The sequence below is a fragment of the Choristoneura fumiferana genome, chromosome Z (genome assembly GCF_025370935.1).
Source record: "Choristoneura fumiferana chromosome Z, NRCan_CFum_1, whole genome shotgun sequence".
NCBI lineage: Eukaryota > Metazoa > Arthropoda > Insecta > Lepidoptera > Tortricidae > Choristoneura > Choristoneura fumiferana.
Window position 1 is genome coordinate 28,582,484 of NC_133472.1, and position 17,694 is coordinate 28,600,177.

At 35.7% G+C, this 17,694-nt stretch overlaps 1 protein-coding gene across 6 annotated transcripts in view; it reads left to right on the plus strand.

Moving 5' to 3' along the window:
• The window catches only part of LOC141433512 (uncharacterized), a 109,712-nt gene that overhangs the window by 24,575 nt on the left and 67,443 nt on the right, over positions 1-17,694 (plus strand). The window lies entirely within an intron of this gene.

Here is a 17,694-nt window from a genome sequence, read left to right on the forward strand (position 1 = left end):
ATTAAATCTGTACCTAGAATTAAACAGGGACCTTTAATATTTATCTTTTTACAAGTTTTTATATAACCTTAAATTCAAATTAAAATAATTTATTGTTACGTAACTTGTTGTACTTACGTTTTGGTGTACCTAAGTGTACCAATTTGTAAAATCTTTTTAAATAAATTTAGTTATTATTTATAATCGAGTACCCCTTAGAGTATTAATATCACTTCCTGAGTGCACCCACTGTATTTAGAAGGAATAAAAATTCGTATGATGCTAATTTACCTATTTATAATATATTTAGGTAGGTATACCTTTGGATGCGATGACGAGCGAAGCGACAATGACATGTTAGTTCCGTTTACCTTGACGTAACGTTACCTTGGTATGGTCGGAAAGCTTCACCACATAGCGTTAGCGGCCGAGCGGCCGGGCGGTGCGCTTAATGTGAACGCAAATTTCAAAGTCAAATTCAAACTGCGATGATTAAACACGGGCTAAGTTCAGCAACGATGCTGACCCTTGGGCAAACTTGGTTAATTTAGTCTTGTCACTTTTCAATCGTAATCGTAGCTAAGCTAGCTAAGCTAAGGATTGGACTCTGAATTGGTATTGTAAGTTATACAATGCAATAAATATGTAAGTAGTAATTTAAAAAAAATGCAACATAGGGAATTCAAGAAATAAAGTCGCCTAAAACAAACAAAAACTATTTATAAACTTTAACTTTTGTAGGTTAATGCGCTTACGCGTAAATAAAATTTACCTCATTCAACATAAAAATGATTGAAAATATATATTAGGCAACGCAACTAGCAACGGTTTTGTGGTAATATTTCGCAAAATAATATATTTTCGATATTTTACTCCGAGGTACGAGCAGGTATATTGTTTTCTTATTTATTTCTAGTGAAGAATATTTAAATTGGGTATTTCTCCGAACAGAGGTAACAAACAAGAATATTAAGGGTGTATGTGTATAGGTATAATAAATAATTTTAGATGTGTGTCTTGGTTAGAGATTGCAACCCGGTATGTTTCTCAGCCGGCCGGGCCCGGTTGCATTCGTCGCCGGGCCCGGCCGGGTGGTGTGTTAGCGATGAAACCTTTAATAGTATTCTAGTTGTACCTACCTATAAAGGGTTCAAAAAAGGTGAGTAGCGTGAGTAACGATTTGAGCTTTAGCAAACATCGTAAGAAAAAGACGCCACGAGCTATTTTTGACTTAGTACTTATACAACGTTGCACTCAATACTTTTTCTTCAACTGGGTACTTATTAATTACAATACAACACAAAATTAGATAAAAATTAAACTTTTAATGTTTTCATACTTAAGTAAAAAGTATGGAATACGCAAAGAGAAGGTAAACAACAATAAACAAGTGAGAAATATGAAAATGACAAAAATGTCTAAGTTAAATTTCGTTTTTATTTATTAACGTTTACTTGCCTGTGACGGTGTTAAAAATATGCGTTATATTGTATTTCGATCCAATTTATGAAAAGTATAAACAAAGACGCTATTTATCCGACCACAGATATTCAATGATATGAAAACCTAGAAGCTATTGCAAAATAATCAATCTGTTCAGTAAATCGATTAATTTATTAATTGAATAGATCAAAGTATTTTTGTCTATTTTATTATTTACAATACCTGATCTTATTACAAAGAATTTTATTCAATTATAAAAGCAGTAACTATTTTTTAATTTTAAGGAAAGTAAATAAAAATCGCTTAGTGAAATTAACACCATCTCTACGCTTGTCCATGCTACTACAGAGTATAGGAGTAGCAAAAGTATATTATGAAATTGTCTATTTTCTACCCTAAATGTATGTGTAATAAGGTAAGATATAGATTTTTTTAGGTAAGTATATTATACAGATTTTTTTTCTGATTTGTTGTGCGCAATAAAATAATATTTTGTATCGTATTGTATGAAGCTTTTCTGTATATGAATGTCAAAAGACAATGAATAAAGGTTAATATTTATTTCAAACTGGCTTATGAACAATTATTACAATAATCAATCAGTCTCTTGCCATCAGGAGACGCTCATTGGCCATCCAGTTGAATAAAAATAAAAATAAAGTCTCACTCAAATCTCAAAATCACACTTAATACAGAATTGGTTACCTACTTTTACTTACGGACGGAAAAGTAACGTTAATAAGTTTTAACAAAACAAGCTCTCTTGTCCGGGTGAGCGGTTAGTTCCAATGGAATGCCGAAAGTTTCTCGATGAGGGCTACGGTATAGATGTCGCTAGCGTCACTGCTTAAGTGGCTAATTATGAAAAAAACAAGCTGAGATATGTGGTGCATATGGGAAATTCGTGTCTGTACCGTTGACCAGCAGTGGTGTAGTGGTATAGCACGCGGTACGGAATACCGAGGACCTGGGTTCGATTCCCAGTGCTGGTCTTATTTTTCTGGTTTTTCTGTGCATCTATATTTCAGTTTGTATTTTCAATTTAGGTTTTACGGGATGACCGTGTAAAAGTAAAAATTTGAAATAAAAATTCCAAAAAGATTCCAAAAAAACAATCTTAATCCAATCTCTAGTCTTGGTATTTCATTCATGGTACTATTCACACAATTTTATCAAAAGTTACATTAATAGGGGTTCTTGAAGTAGCGTCAAAACCTATTCTGGTACTATTAGAATTCATACTTCAAAATTCTCAAGAATGATAGTAGGTACTTCTATCTTTGATACTTCCATATTTAAATTGCAATTGGAGGAAGGCTCTAGGCGAGGGTATGGTTGCACATGACAACGCATGGTTCAACCACCAGTTCCGAGACATCAGCGCGCGCTGCTCTCCCTCCTTCGTCGCTGGGCACGATTGGGCTTAAATATTTGACAATTTTGCTGTCGCTCTCGGATCGATCTTTCAAGCGACGTGCGTAAATGCCGCACCACCATGGACGCTAGACCGTCTCTTATCTATATTAATAATTTCGTCCAGGGGTACGGTAGACTCGAACGAAATGCACATCAAATTGAAGAGCGTAAAAAATTAGTCGATCCGAGTCGACAACATATATCCGCAAAATTCGGATTATGGAGAATTTCGCTAAATTCTAATGGCACTGACAAACAAACCGCAGTCGCCATCTTGGGTAGTTAATAAACGTTCCGTTTCATACTAGCTAGCTCTTAGATACGGCTCGCCTTCAACACATCGCGTGCGTCACGCCAAAAAAGTATCCATTACAAAGAACTGTGACTCATGTGACTGTGTAAAACGAAACGTCTTGCCGGAAAACTTGAATGGATCTTATCAAAACTCAAAACTATCACCAACTACCTTCAACTATAACTATCTTCAGTTGTTGACGTTTGTTCCGAGTCGACAACTTGTAGGTAGAAAATTCGGATTTAGCGAGTATTTTCAATAAAAAATGGAATAAATTACTGAGTATATATAATGGCGTTGCGAAGTAAACATGTCAAAGTCATCACATCAAAGTGGCGTGAGTGTCACGTCATCACGTGTCACAGGTTTGCATTTCGTTCTCCATTGTGACCTTTTAAGGGCCCCACACACGGTACGATTCGTCGATTTTCATCAGATCGATCGTACAGACGGATCGTACCTTATATGGGGCCCTTTAGGTCTAATTTCTTTGATTATGAGACAGACATACGTAGTCGGTCCCAAAGTTCTGTCACTGGCACATTATTTTTAAATTTAAAACATGATTTTAAGAAAATTTGATTGAATTCCATTTTTGAATGTTTGTCAATTATTTTAAAACAATAAACAGTCATTCGCTGCAATTTCTCACGATGGAGTGGACGTTGAAAGAAAACCGAATAGCTGTTTTAGCATTGCACCGCTGTGGACACTCGCCAAGTACCATTTTCAAGTTGCTCAAAAATGTAAATATAACGCTTAGGTTTGTGTACCGTACGATTGACAGGTACAATGAAGTCTCCAGTGTTGAGGACAAGAAAAGAATTGGCCGGCCTCGCTCCGTACAAACACCAGCAGTGATCAAAGCGATCAAGGCACGCATAGCAAGAAATCCTGTCCGAAAACAGAAGTTGATGGCTTTGCAGATGGGTGTCAGTAGAAAAACCGTCAAAAAGGTTTTAAACGAAGATCTTAGTCTGCGAGCATACAAAAAATAGAGTGGGCACTTACTTAATGCCCGTCTAAAAACAATAAGGTTTAAAAGATCCCGGAAGTTGTTAAAGCGGTACGCGAAAAATCGACACCGTGATATCCTCTTTACAGACGAAAAGATTTTCGATATTGAAGAGAAGTACAATAAACATAATGATAGAGTGTACGCTAGGAGCTCTGAAGAGTATTCTCTGATCTTATTACGGGCCAACTGAGGTTCATTTTTGCGAAAAAGGGGTCAAAATCAGTGCGAAAGTGTACCAAGAGACGGTTTTGGATAAGTATGTCAAAGATCTGCCCAACACGCTATTTTCAGGTCAACATTTTGTGTTCCAGCAGGATTCTGCGCCAGCACACAAAGCCAAGACCACTCAAGCCTGGTTTGGCCGTCAAAAAATCGACTTTATAAGACACGAAGATTGGCCTTCCTCCAGTCCGAACCTTAATCCTCTGGACTTTAAAATTTGGCAGGTCTTAGAGGGGAAGGTCTGTGCTAAACCCCATAAAAATTTGGAGAGCCTGAAGTCATCTTTAAGAAAAGCAGTCGCTGAAATAGACATGAAAATGGTGCGTGCTGCGATAGACGACTGGCTGCGCCGATTAAGGGCCTGTATTAAAAACAAAGGAAGTCATTTTGAATAATTTTAAGTACTTAAATTTATTTTTTTATTAAATGTACTTTAAATTGGTATATAATTTATTAAAAACTGATTGGTACTTTTGGTTTTATCATTATTTTTATTTGTGACAGAACTTTGGGACTGACTACGTAGTTATTTGGGCAAATAAGATTTAGGAGAAATATCTACTGGTGAAATACCGATACGTAGGTTAGCCGTTAAAGTGTTTGTGATAATAATTAAGGCTGGGAATATACGTCAGATTTTTCGATAAGTACGACAGTCTTTACTGGCAAAATTTTTTTTCAAACATATTATTATGAGTCTACATTTTACCCGAGCGAAGCCGGGTTTTCATCTAGTAGATAATAATATCGGCCAAATTGGGATAAATCACTGTATTCAATCTTTAGTTTACTTCTTATGAATCATTTTTATAGTTTTTTTTTCGAGTATTTCGCCTCAAGATCATAACTGCGAGGTGATTTAGCTTCCTTTTCTGACATAAATATAATGTAGGTATTTCGCTTACAGACAAAATGTCACTTCTAGAGTTATCATATCAAATAGGATTTCTAAGTAACAGCATTTATATCTGGTCACAAAATATTTATAATCTATATACATATATAAAAGAAGAAACTGACTGACTGACTGACTGACTGACTGACTGACTGACTGACTGACTGACTGACTTATAGATCAACGCAAAGCCCAAACCACTGGGGCTAGAAACTAGAAATTTGGAATATATGTTCCTTAATAGATGTAGACGCTCACTAAGAAAGGATTTTTCGAAATTCCCACGGGATAGGGAAATATCTAAACTTTTTTCGCTTCTTTGTTTGTAGTCGAATCTCTGAAACTATTGAGCCGATTTTAAAAATTCTTTCACCGTTAGTAAGCTACACTATCCTTGATTGACATGGGTTACTTTTTATCCGGGATAATGCAAAATTCCCGCGGGATAGAAATAAATTAATTCAATTACGGAGCTGATTTAAAAAAAATCTTACATATTATGTGATATGACTATCCCCAAATGACAAAGGCTACTTTTTCTTCGGGAAATTGCAAAATTCCCATGGGATAGAAAAAACTGAATGCAACTTCGGGGATGATTTTAAAAATTCTTACATCAATAGAAAGCTACACTATTCCTCATTAGTTTTGACTACTCTTCTTCAGGAAAATGCAAAATTCCCGCGGGATAGAAATAAGTGAATTCAACTTCGGGTCTGATTTTAAAAGTTCTTTCAACAAAAGTAAGCTACAGTATTCCTGATTGACATAGAATACGTTTTTCCGTGAAAATGAAAAATTCCCGCGGGATAGAAATAAGTAAATTGAACTTTGGCACTGCTTTTAAAAATTCTTTCATATGATATGACTATACTCGATTGACATAGGCCACTTTTTTTTCGGAAAATCCAAAATTCCCATGGGATAGAAAAAACTGAATTCAACTTCAGAGCTGATTTTAAAAATTCTTCCACTAATATAAAGCTACACTAATTGCTGATTGGTATAGATTACTCTTCTTTGGGAAAATGCAAAATTCCCGCAGGATAGGTATATAGAAGTAAGTAAGACAATCCAAATTCGGAGCTGATTTTAAAAATTCTTTCACTAATAGTAATCTGCAGTATCTCTGATTGACATAGGCTGCTTTTCTACAGAAGAATGCAAAATTCCCGTAAGATCGAAATACTTAAGTAAATTCATCATTGGGGATGATTTAAAAATATATTTTACCAATTGGGAGCTACATTATCCCTGATTGGCATACGCTACTTTTCTCCGGGAAAACGTAAAACTCCCGCGGGATAGCAAAAAGTGAATTCAACTTCAGGGTTGATTTATTTATAATTGTATACCTAACTCTACCTGAACAGTACCTGACTGACTGACTGACAGACAACGCATAGCCAATACTACTGGTGCTAGAGACATGAAATTGGCATAGATGGACCTAAAGTTATAGAGAGGCGCACTAGGGAAAGATTTTTAGAAAATCCCATGGAATGGAAGATATCTGAACTTTGTTTGTTTCTTTGTTTGTTGGGGATAATCTCTGAAACTACTGAATTGATTTAAATAATTCTATTACCAATATAAAGCTACAATATGTCTCTCATCGACAATTAAGAATACTAAAATAGATCATAACAGTAATTCATGTTCCGCGGGGACTTTACAATTTCTCGAGATACAGTCCTATATCCTATATCGTGTAGGAAGTCGCCGGCAAAAGAAACGCGTAGTACTTTAACGTCTTTAACGTTTCAGCGAAACAGGGTTTCAGAGTTGGTACGAATTATGAATGATTAATTACGTATGTAGGTTGATTTTTGAATTCCAAAATGTGCACCATCTGTCTAAAACAACATCTTACTGTATTTATATTTCCATGAAATCCTCCAAAAAATCAATTAAAACACGAAAAAAAGGGTCGCAGAAAGTAAATGTATGTTAATTGTTACCCCAAAATTAACGCGAGCGAAGCCGCGGGCAACAGCTAGTTAGGTATATATACGAGTAGGTAGGTATGGGATGTTCCCGATCCAATTTTAAATCTTCACAACTTTTGCTTCGAGCTCTTTTTTCGTGAAATGTTTCAAGGACCCTTTTTATGAGTTTCATAACTCTCTAAGAACCTTTTCAAGACAAAAATACAGATGTAACTAATGTCTCTAGTAGGTACTTATGTTATCGTTTTTTTGGCCTCAACAACAGGATACTCGTATGGTTTACATACATTTTAGAAATGTTAGCAGCACTTTTCGAACACAATGTTCGGTTTTGCTATCCATACTAATAAATATTTTTTACTATTGTTATAAATGGCGAAATTAACTCTTCACGCTTAAACTGCTAAACTGATTTTGGTGAAATTGGGATGGAGATAGTTAGAGACTCAGGGCTGGGCATAGAATATTTGTTTGCCTAAAATATGTAGTTATAATTCCCGCGGGTAAGCGATAAATTAATTCTGCACAGACAGAGTCGCGGGTAACTACTAGTAAAACATAGAAACGTAACTGACACCCTGTACTAAGCCGAAGCTTGTGAGCAGGATGCAATGACATAATAAGGTTTCTTTGAGTTCATATTGTCGTATCTCAGCGATGTTTAAGAAATTCAACCCGTTCCGATATCTTGTAGGTATAGGATAGGATAGGATTATTAAAAAGGTATTGTACCTGCAAGTTTTTACGTTGCCTCAGATATACCCATTCTAAAGTTATATTCAGACTAAACATTAATTTGTTTTTTCGTTACCTACTGAATTAAAAGTTAATAGTCCTTAAAGTGGAATCGTGCGTGGCGCTTTAATATTCATTTATACGAGTCGTCGTATTGATAATAATACATTTCTTGCACAGTTAATACGACACGCGATTATCCTCGTCTGCTAATAAATTTCAGTGAGCACTCGGCGATACTAAGAACAATTTATTGTTCTCCGGAACCCCAATACCGGGTCGCTGGACGCCTCCATACAAATAAATAAGTAAATAATTATACAGATCTACCTCCCTTATAACGCGAGTTTAAATTTCATTACATATTTGGTATTGTATAATATAATAACTTTGTTTGGTCTGTCTTTAGAGGAAATAAACGATTTTTTAACGTTGTCCTTTCACAAGTGTATTTGTAGTTCAGTAGTGTTAATAATAATGAACTAGGAATCCGTTCTCCCTTTGCTGAAATTGTGGTTTAGCGGTTTACCCAAGTTTGCCACTTTCGGCCTAACAGTGTTTAGTTAGTCAGTTAATCAATCAATCCGATGTGCTGTGTGTAATAGTATTAAACTGTTAAACTTGTCCTAACACAGTTTAAAGTGCCACACAACAAGACCTCTTATGAACTTATCTAATCTAGAGCTATTTGACACTTGCGAATGTTCAAAATTAAAGTTAGTAATCATTGGGGATTTCAATTCTCTACCTTGGATATTTAACGTTTTTATAAAAATATTTGTTCTAAAATAAATAAAGGCAATTGATTTTTTTTTCTTTATACTTACATATTTTCATCTTAGTAGGTATATACAAACCTACCTCAAACAAAATACGTAAGAACTTGTACCTACTCATAATCATAAATTATTTTTTCGTTAAAAACATTTCCAAGTGTTTAAAGATTTACAACAATACTCAAAATAACTATAGCATATATTCCCGTCGAATATCTCTTACGGTACATCAAGTTACAGGTGTTTTTGGAGTCAGCATATTATTAACGAGACTTCTCAAACGAAAGGAATCTAAATGACTATAAAGAAAAAAACTAATAAAAATTGAATGGCAATACATCAAGTACTTACTTCATTTTGTTTGTCTGTCTTGTCTTGTAAGCTTATTATATTATATAAGAAAAACTATTTATGTAATATAATGTTTTGTGCAGGTCTGTGCCTAAGGAACGTATTCGCTTGTAGAAAATATCATTAAAAAATAAGGAATGTGGTTATTCTTGTGATATATGAGCGGGCGCGGCGCGCGGCGCTGGAGTCCCACGATGTCGGGCGCGCACTCGCCGGCCGGGAGCCGCGCTGACGCCGTAAGTGACACGCGCACGAGCACGCGCACGCGCACGCCTCCGCTGCACGTATGTACGTGTGCTTCTGCCATGCCCAGGGCCTCAATTCTCTGCACATCTATACTAAAAGTTATAGCATCTTTGTATTGAACATTTAAGCCGAAATCACGCAATATATATATATAAATCGAGAGTAGAGGCCCAGCCCCTCCACATTTTTTTAGCTGTTCTCTATCCAAAGTCTGTGTCTTTATTTGAAATTTGTTTACGAGTTTTTACTTGAACGGATTCGTAATGTAATATTTTATTACAAAACAGACGGTAAATCTTAATAAAAACGTAGGCTGCGTGCACTGAGTGTGTAGTATTCACAGATCTTTTCACATTAAGCTGCTTAATGTAGAGGTACCAGTTTTTTAGACTGTTTTCGAAAGTGGTACCTACATTTAAATGTTTATTTGTAGGAGTGATGCAGGCAGTCTAGTTCTTTCATATAGAAATTATACAAAAAATAGTCGCCAAAAAGGGATAAACATGACATACTTATTTAATTATCGTAAACGAACTCGTATGCATTGTCATGGACGCGTATATAGGTACGTTCACATCTTCTAAATTTTGCACGTTCCGCAAGTGCTCATTCCTATCACAAATATAATAACCTGCAGCAAACGTACACTTATACACCAACTTTTCCAGTAAGTTGAGAATATTTGGTAAAGTGGCAAATAACAAAGTGTGGCAAACGAGAGAGGATCGTTGTTTGATGTTTGTTATGGGAGTAGCGCAGAGAAAAGGTAGGGTTGGGACTGTTATCGTGGCATAAAAGAGAGGCGCGATAGGTGCAGTCGCTTGATTTATCAACTTGGATTCAGTTACTTGGAACGCCCAACTTTTATGTGATTTTATTTGTATTATGTCGTTTCGCGGGCATGGTCGAGAGAAGTGTCAGACAACCGTTGCCTTGATAGTGTAAGAAAAAATAAGTCGTCGCCATCAAGCCGAAGTCTTTTAGTGCGAAATATTGAATAATAACTACATAATAATAATATTTTGTTGGGAGAGTCAATTTAAATGAGTTTAGTTGAGACGACATAGGGCTGCAAACGTAAAGTACAAACTCATGGCCTACTCCTAGTCCAGGATATAACCATTTTGATATACTACGTGTTATTTTTGATTTCCACCAGCTTTAAAGGAACATTTAGGGACATTTTTTTTATTAGTCGCGGTAAAACAGTGCAGTGGAAAGGGTCCTCGATGTCTGCTATTTTGTCAAGTTTGTAAATTTTACAGTTATACCATTAACATTACTGTTAGCTCAATAATTAATTATTATGTACATATTTTTTTATTTAACCAAAATAATAATTTCCAGGTCAATGAACTGAGCCGCCTATCGAATTTAATGGAAATAAATGAAAACACGACTTTATACTGCTTTGAAATTAGGTTATAATTAGTTGACATTCTTTAACTCTTAATTTATATACGTATAAACATTATTTTTTTCAAAATTGTTGGTAGGTAAAGTTGTCAGGAGAAAAACCAGTTCTTTCTAGCATTCGCAATGTCTAACCGCCCTAACTTCTGAGTAAGTGAGTTAATTAGACATTTTGAAGAGCATTTATTATGGGTAGGTCAGGTAGGCACGTAAACACACAGAAGCGCAAAATCCAAAATAAAGAAATGTTTTTGTCACATTTTCCCTATAATGAGAGGAACGAAAATGTGACAAAAACATTTTTAGCAGCGTAGTCGTAGAACTATTGTATGGTAGGTAGTTTACGCCCTACATCGGAGAAAAATCGGATGACGGAACCATACAAAATTTCTACGACTACGCCGGACCGTATTTTCACGGGTTCGGATCGGATACGGATCGAACGTAGTGCGAAAAGGCCCTTACTCGTTCAATTCAGAGATGCAGGTAAATATGAAGTAAATTGATACATATTATTACAACTTTTTCCCTATCTGACATACTAAAACTGAACCAACAAATTGCTAAATGTTTTTACGAGCTTTTACTTGTATTTAACTTGCAATGTATTGCCCACTTACTTAACTTCCAATGGTTAGATTGACTTATTATAATTTGAAATTCACACAGTTCAATATAACAAAACAAAGCAGTCAGCAAAAAGAGCCTGCATTGGACATATTTATAAAATATTATTTTACATTTTGTTTTTTTTTAGCCACTCCAAGATTTAATACCGTTGTATGACTTAGATTTAGAACATCAAAGTCTATTTTCACTTACAAATCAATAAGACCATCTCCTTTATTGTTTTTTTCTGCCGCAAGAACTGTCATAAAAAATAAAGAAAACTCTTAGATGATAATAATGGGTATGATTTTATTGATCACCTAATAAATGCGTTTTCGGCGACCTAATAAAAAATATTTGTTCCTAAAATAGTAGATCTGTCACCTAAATAATATTAAAACGGTTACCTAAGAATTATTTAAAAATTACTCTGAAATAATATTGATCATCAAATAATTATATTGGGTTCCAAAATAATAGATGTGTCACTAAAACTGAATCACCAAACAATATAGAAATGGCTTCCTAAAAATTAATTAGAATCACTGGAAAATATAATATTGATCATCAAATAATTGACGATAATGATATACATTGAATTAAATAATAATAATAATATCTTCTCACAAATTACACCAATTGACCCAGCCCCAAACTAAGCAAAGTTTGTTCTATGCGTGATAAACAACGGGTAAACATACATACATATACTTAAATACATACAAACATCCAAGTACCTACTACAAACATTTATATTCATCATACAAGTATTAGCAAAAAATGTTCGGTTCTGGCACTTCGCCGGCCACTGTCGCGGCACGCTCGCTTCGCTCGCTCGGCTCGCGCACTGAGGGTCGCAGTTCTACCTAACACTCCTTGCTTCGCTCGTCGTCGTACCTAACCAGACCTGCCTTAGTAGAATAGTTAGAAGCATCGAATTAAGGAATTGTTCTATTTATTAGGTGACAGATTTATTATTTTGGTGATCGAATTTTGATGATTTAGGATACTGGTTAACATTCATCTGATGAGTCATACTTAGAGACAGATTTGATTAATTTGATGACCAATCGTCATCGGCACTTTTTGTCCGACCCCTGATTATCAGTCAGAAGTAAGGCGAATGGCAACGCCGCGCCGTTGCTACACCTGCGTAGGTACCGCGCCGTAGCGCGCGCTACGCTGGCCGGCCTACGCCGTGTATTTAGCATGTAAGCGTAGCATGGTAGCATGGCAGCTTCAAGCTTTTAGTATTTTAAATATACTTAAAATATAATTAAATAGTAAGTATACTTACCTATGCTTTGTTATAGTTTCAGATTTGCGAAGTTTGTATCCTGAGTTTGAAGCCTTCAAAAGGCAAAGCTAACCGGAAAAGTCTGGGTCTACAAGTACAAATAATCACTTTAAAAACCCAAAAGATGAAAGTGACTTGTAGATAATTACGTTTTTCCAAAGAGCCGGTACGGCATGCGAGCAAACCATTATGAATAGGGTTTCACGGAGGGTGAACCCTTCTGTGTATTGTTGTCTGAAAGTAGTTTTAGGTAGGCATGTGTATACAGCCACTTACTGCTCGTCGTAAGTCCCATTACTATTTTTTAATGTTTATTTCTTGTCAATTTTCCTAATGGGTTAACCATTGACCTTACGAATAATAATAATTTCACCGTACAAAGTGTGTCCTGGTCGCTGCCCCAATTTTTTGTAAAGGGTACCTAACTTACGACGCGCGTTGGTTTTTTGTTGTATCAAGAGTTCCGGTACGAGAAAATTCGAATATGGCGAACAATGGAGTGAAGCAAAAAGTGCTTATTAAAATGCTTCAAACGAGAAGGGCTTGTTAGTAAAGGTTTCAAACTCAAAGGATTCTTCAAGATTGCGATGAAACCATAAAGTGCCGACCATTAGAGAATGGGTAAAGTAAAATTTAGAAAGTGCCGACTGGAGATGGACTGTCCTAAAGTGAATATTTTGAATAGCAAAAGCCGTCCAAGTCCGAGTCTTAACGGCTCTAAGACGGGACGTATGTAGGTACTAACTAATTATTTTGTACGTGTTGCACAAAAAATACTACGAAAATATTACTTTGAAACACAATATTATTTTTGTTATGTTAGAAATAGAAAGTAACATGATATACTTACCTATACTTATCAATAACGTGCATTTGCAACTTCATTTTTTACGGTTTCAATAGAGCGTTGATGTTGAGTTGTGGTGAATGGAAGAAGAGGTAGGAAGAAGGCAGTCTAGTAATTTTTTATCAAAGATAATAAAACACACGTTTCCATGCCTAATTTTTTATTTTATACAATTTAAACCAAAGCCCGGAATTTTCGCGCCATTTTGATCTGTCATAGTGACTTCTCACTTATCGACTTCCTATATTCAATATCGATGTATCGGTACACAACAGTTAAAAAATATTAAAGGTCAACAAAAAAAAGAAAAGAAAAGAATCAATTTATTTGACAAATTTCGGCACAGTAAAAAGAAAAAAAATACAATTAAAAATAAGACAACCTTATTACATACTCTTATATACTAATAAATATTTAGACGACCAGATGGCCTAGTGGTTAGAGAACCTGACTACGAAGCTTGAGGTCCCGGGTTCGATTCCCGTGTCGGGGCAGATATTTGTATGAAAAATACGAATGTTTGTTCTCGGGTCTTGGGTGTTTACTATGTATTTAAGTATGTATCTATCTATATAATTATATTTATCCGTTGCTTAGTACCCATATCACAAGCTTTGCTAAGCTTACTTTGGGACTAGGTCAATTGGTGTGAATTGTCCCGTGATATTTATTTATTTATTAATAAATAAAGAAAAAGAAAAATACATTGAGCCGAAAGAAGCAAAAAGGGCCATATACTCAGCGTGTTGCCACGGCAAGCCGCAGCGCTGGCTTTCAGTATGACCCTTTACAATAGACGGTTTTATAGCGATCTCTTCCAATTAACTCTTGAGCAGTCGAAAAATGTGAAATAGACATAAAATATGGATTATGCAATGAAAACAATTAATAGTTAGCAATTTCTAATTAATAATTCAATTTCATAACCAAAGTCTGTTGTACTTAGTGCTAATAATTGTTCCATTAGTGTCTTTATAAATGATTTTCCGTCCAATTATTATTTATTTTACGATAATATAATTATCTATATCATTTAGGTAGTCGATAGACGATATGTGAGAAGTCACTGTGGCAGATCAATGCCGTGTAAATTCTGGGCTCTGTTAACACAGTACGAAAAAGGAGCAGTACCTACACCGTCTTCATACAAACGGCCGGAACGCGAGTTATACCTACGCGCTACGAATTCTCAGCATACCTTGGTAACCATCAGTCACGAGTGCTCAGCGGTTACGTACGGACTCACGCGCGTTTATTATTACGTACCTTGATATGTCACAACGATATAAGTAAACAGTATTATTCGGTGTACGGATGTTTAAATCCATCTAATAAAATACAATAAAAACGTATATATTAAAGTTATTCATCAGAATGCGAATTTTCTATACTCTTAAATTCAACAATAAAGCTTTTCGCACATTCCAGAAGAGGCGCAAATACTTCTCCGTAGCAAATTAGGTAACAAATATAGGTAGTGATGAAGCCAAATAAAACCGTTTAAAACATAATATGCTTTGTGGTTTATTAAAATATCGTAAAATGCGTTTTCGTTAAACACTACTTAGTCCATCTTCAAATCTCTCCTAATCCTTTCCCTACTATAAATTTCATGAGACATTATCAAATCAAATACATAATTGAAGTGTCAGTTAGTAGAGTAGGCAGCCCAGCCCTATCGCGCGTTTGTGTACCGAGCGTGCGTAGGTAATTATATCAAGGATGCTGCCAAGACGGAATACTGCTCCTTTTTATACTGTGCTGTATATACACTCAAGTCCAGCAGTATGACAAGCCAAGGAACTTCACCAACGTACTGCACAGTTTTTGGAGACTAGTGAAGGAAATAAACCTTCCTTCATAATAAGAATAGTGAACTATGAGCTAGTTAGGGAGTTTATGAAGATTTTGCAGAATCTATGGCGAAGAAACAGGTAGCTGTATCTGTTCAGCTCGGAGGCTCTGAATAGAATCACCATTTTGACGGAATCGAACAGGTGTGGAATTTAGAATAGGTAATTTGAATTTAAATGTATTTTTTTTTTAGAATGTATGCTAAACCAGACAGTCCAAAGAGTTAAGAAACGAGTGGCATCGTTACAAGGTGACAGACCGACAGCCAGCCGGACAGACAAAGAACAAAGTGATCCTATAAGAATTCCGTTTTCCGCCGACGTACAGAACAGAATACTAAAAGCAGCCAAGTGCGAGTTGGCATGTATGTGTGACAGATAAAAGGTTTCGTAGTCGATATTAAATTCATTTTGTTACAAAAAAATTAGGTACAGTCAAGTGTAAAAATATTATGACTATATTCAAAGTTTCAAAAATAAGTACCACAGACTCTTATTCTGATGCAATAAGGCCGTAGTAACTTATTTTTTAGTGGTTCGAATATATATACTTATTTTTGCACTTGACTGTACCTATATAAGAAACATAACACCTTTTCGTGAAAAGAATTGTGGTTTTTGAAATACATCTTAAAATAAAATTGACTGCGGTGGCACACCCGCTACTGCCCTTTCATCAAAGCAACGTTCTTTTGCTTATTAATGTTGTTTTTGATTGTTTTAAAATTCATATACGTATTAGATTAGATACAGCCTGTCTGTAACACCGGCAATAAAATGTAATAGGACAAAGCACTCAAAAATAACTAACTTAACTATAATTCGGAGCGCCATTAGAAAGTTGTAGGTACCTGCCTGCAAGATATTTGTTCCATCCAGTATTATTGCCAGTGATGGTATCATTAAAATATTGTCGATGTTATTATGTTTATACTCTCCCGCCTCTTGGCGAATGAGAATTTTCTGCTTTATAAAACTATTAGTTAAAAATCAGTAAGCTACAAAGAAAGTGACTCAACTGTAACAATCACGACCGCGCTAGGGGTATTTTTAAAATCTGTGTAGCAATCTGCGTATTGCTACAAAATTGCACATATTGAAATTAAAAATAAAAGGTAACAAAATAATCGTATTTTCAGTTTGACAAAAATGATTAAGTACCAACTTCGTATAATAAAATTAAATAAACTAAAACTATAATAAATCTAAAAATGGACCCTGCGGCATGGTACCAAATATGCTGGCAGCATTTCCCCGCTGGATCGCAAGACTGATGCGTTGAGCGAGGAAACTGCCAGCTCTTCGGTCTCCTGTGGTATCTCTGAGTCTCTTTGATAGATCTTTGAAGAGACTCAGAGCGCCAGGGCCCCACGGACCAAGAAATCATAATCGGCACCGAGACCACTGTATTTTCCTGCTTTGGCTGTTTCTGCCATTTCTGCTGCTGAACACAAGTTGCATCCCACACTAGCACACGTCCCATACTCCACGGAATCAGCGACATTCCGTCCGGTCTCTTGCCGTCATTTCTAGATATGCCTGTCGGCTCTAAAATTGCCGGCACATTGACCGTAGTTTTTAGTTTATTTAATTTTATTGTACCTAATATACCTTTCTTATAGTTGGACCTGTATTGTTCTGGAAATAAAACTTATTGTTATTATTATTAAAAAAAACTTCGTATTGTATTTTCATCGATATGATCGATATAATTTAAAAATCGCGCTCTGGTAGTTATCTACTGGCTACTTTTCTCTGAATGAACGATCTCTCTGAATATTTTGATATCTTTCCGCAAAAAGATAGTAATTCAATTTTGCTCGCTTGTCGCGTTACCCACACACCCACAGTATTACGGGTACACTATTCTGACTTAACTGCCGTACATCTGGATGTCTCGAACATTTAACCGTTTTTAGGGTTCCGTAGTCAACTAGGAACCCTTATAGTTTCGCCATGTCTGTCCGTCTGTCTGTCTCTGTCTGTCCGCGGGTAAGCTCAGATACCGTTAATACTAGAAAGTTGTAATTTGACATGAATATACATATCAGTCACGCCGACAAAGTGGTATAATAAAAATTTAAAAAAAACATATTTTTTTTGGGTACCTCCTATAGACGTAATGTGGGGGTTTTTTTGCACATGGCTTTACACTGTCTGTGTCCATTTATGTAATGCACGGACCTACGCGTGTGTACTCGGGCTATGTAAAAGAAATTTACTTAAGTGTACTTATGTAGTTATACTATTGTATTATGAAAGGTGCCCCTGTGTCTGTGAGTACTTGTACTTGTACTTGATGAAAATATTAGAGCCAACTGAATCGTGATCCACTGTACCTATAACATTT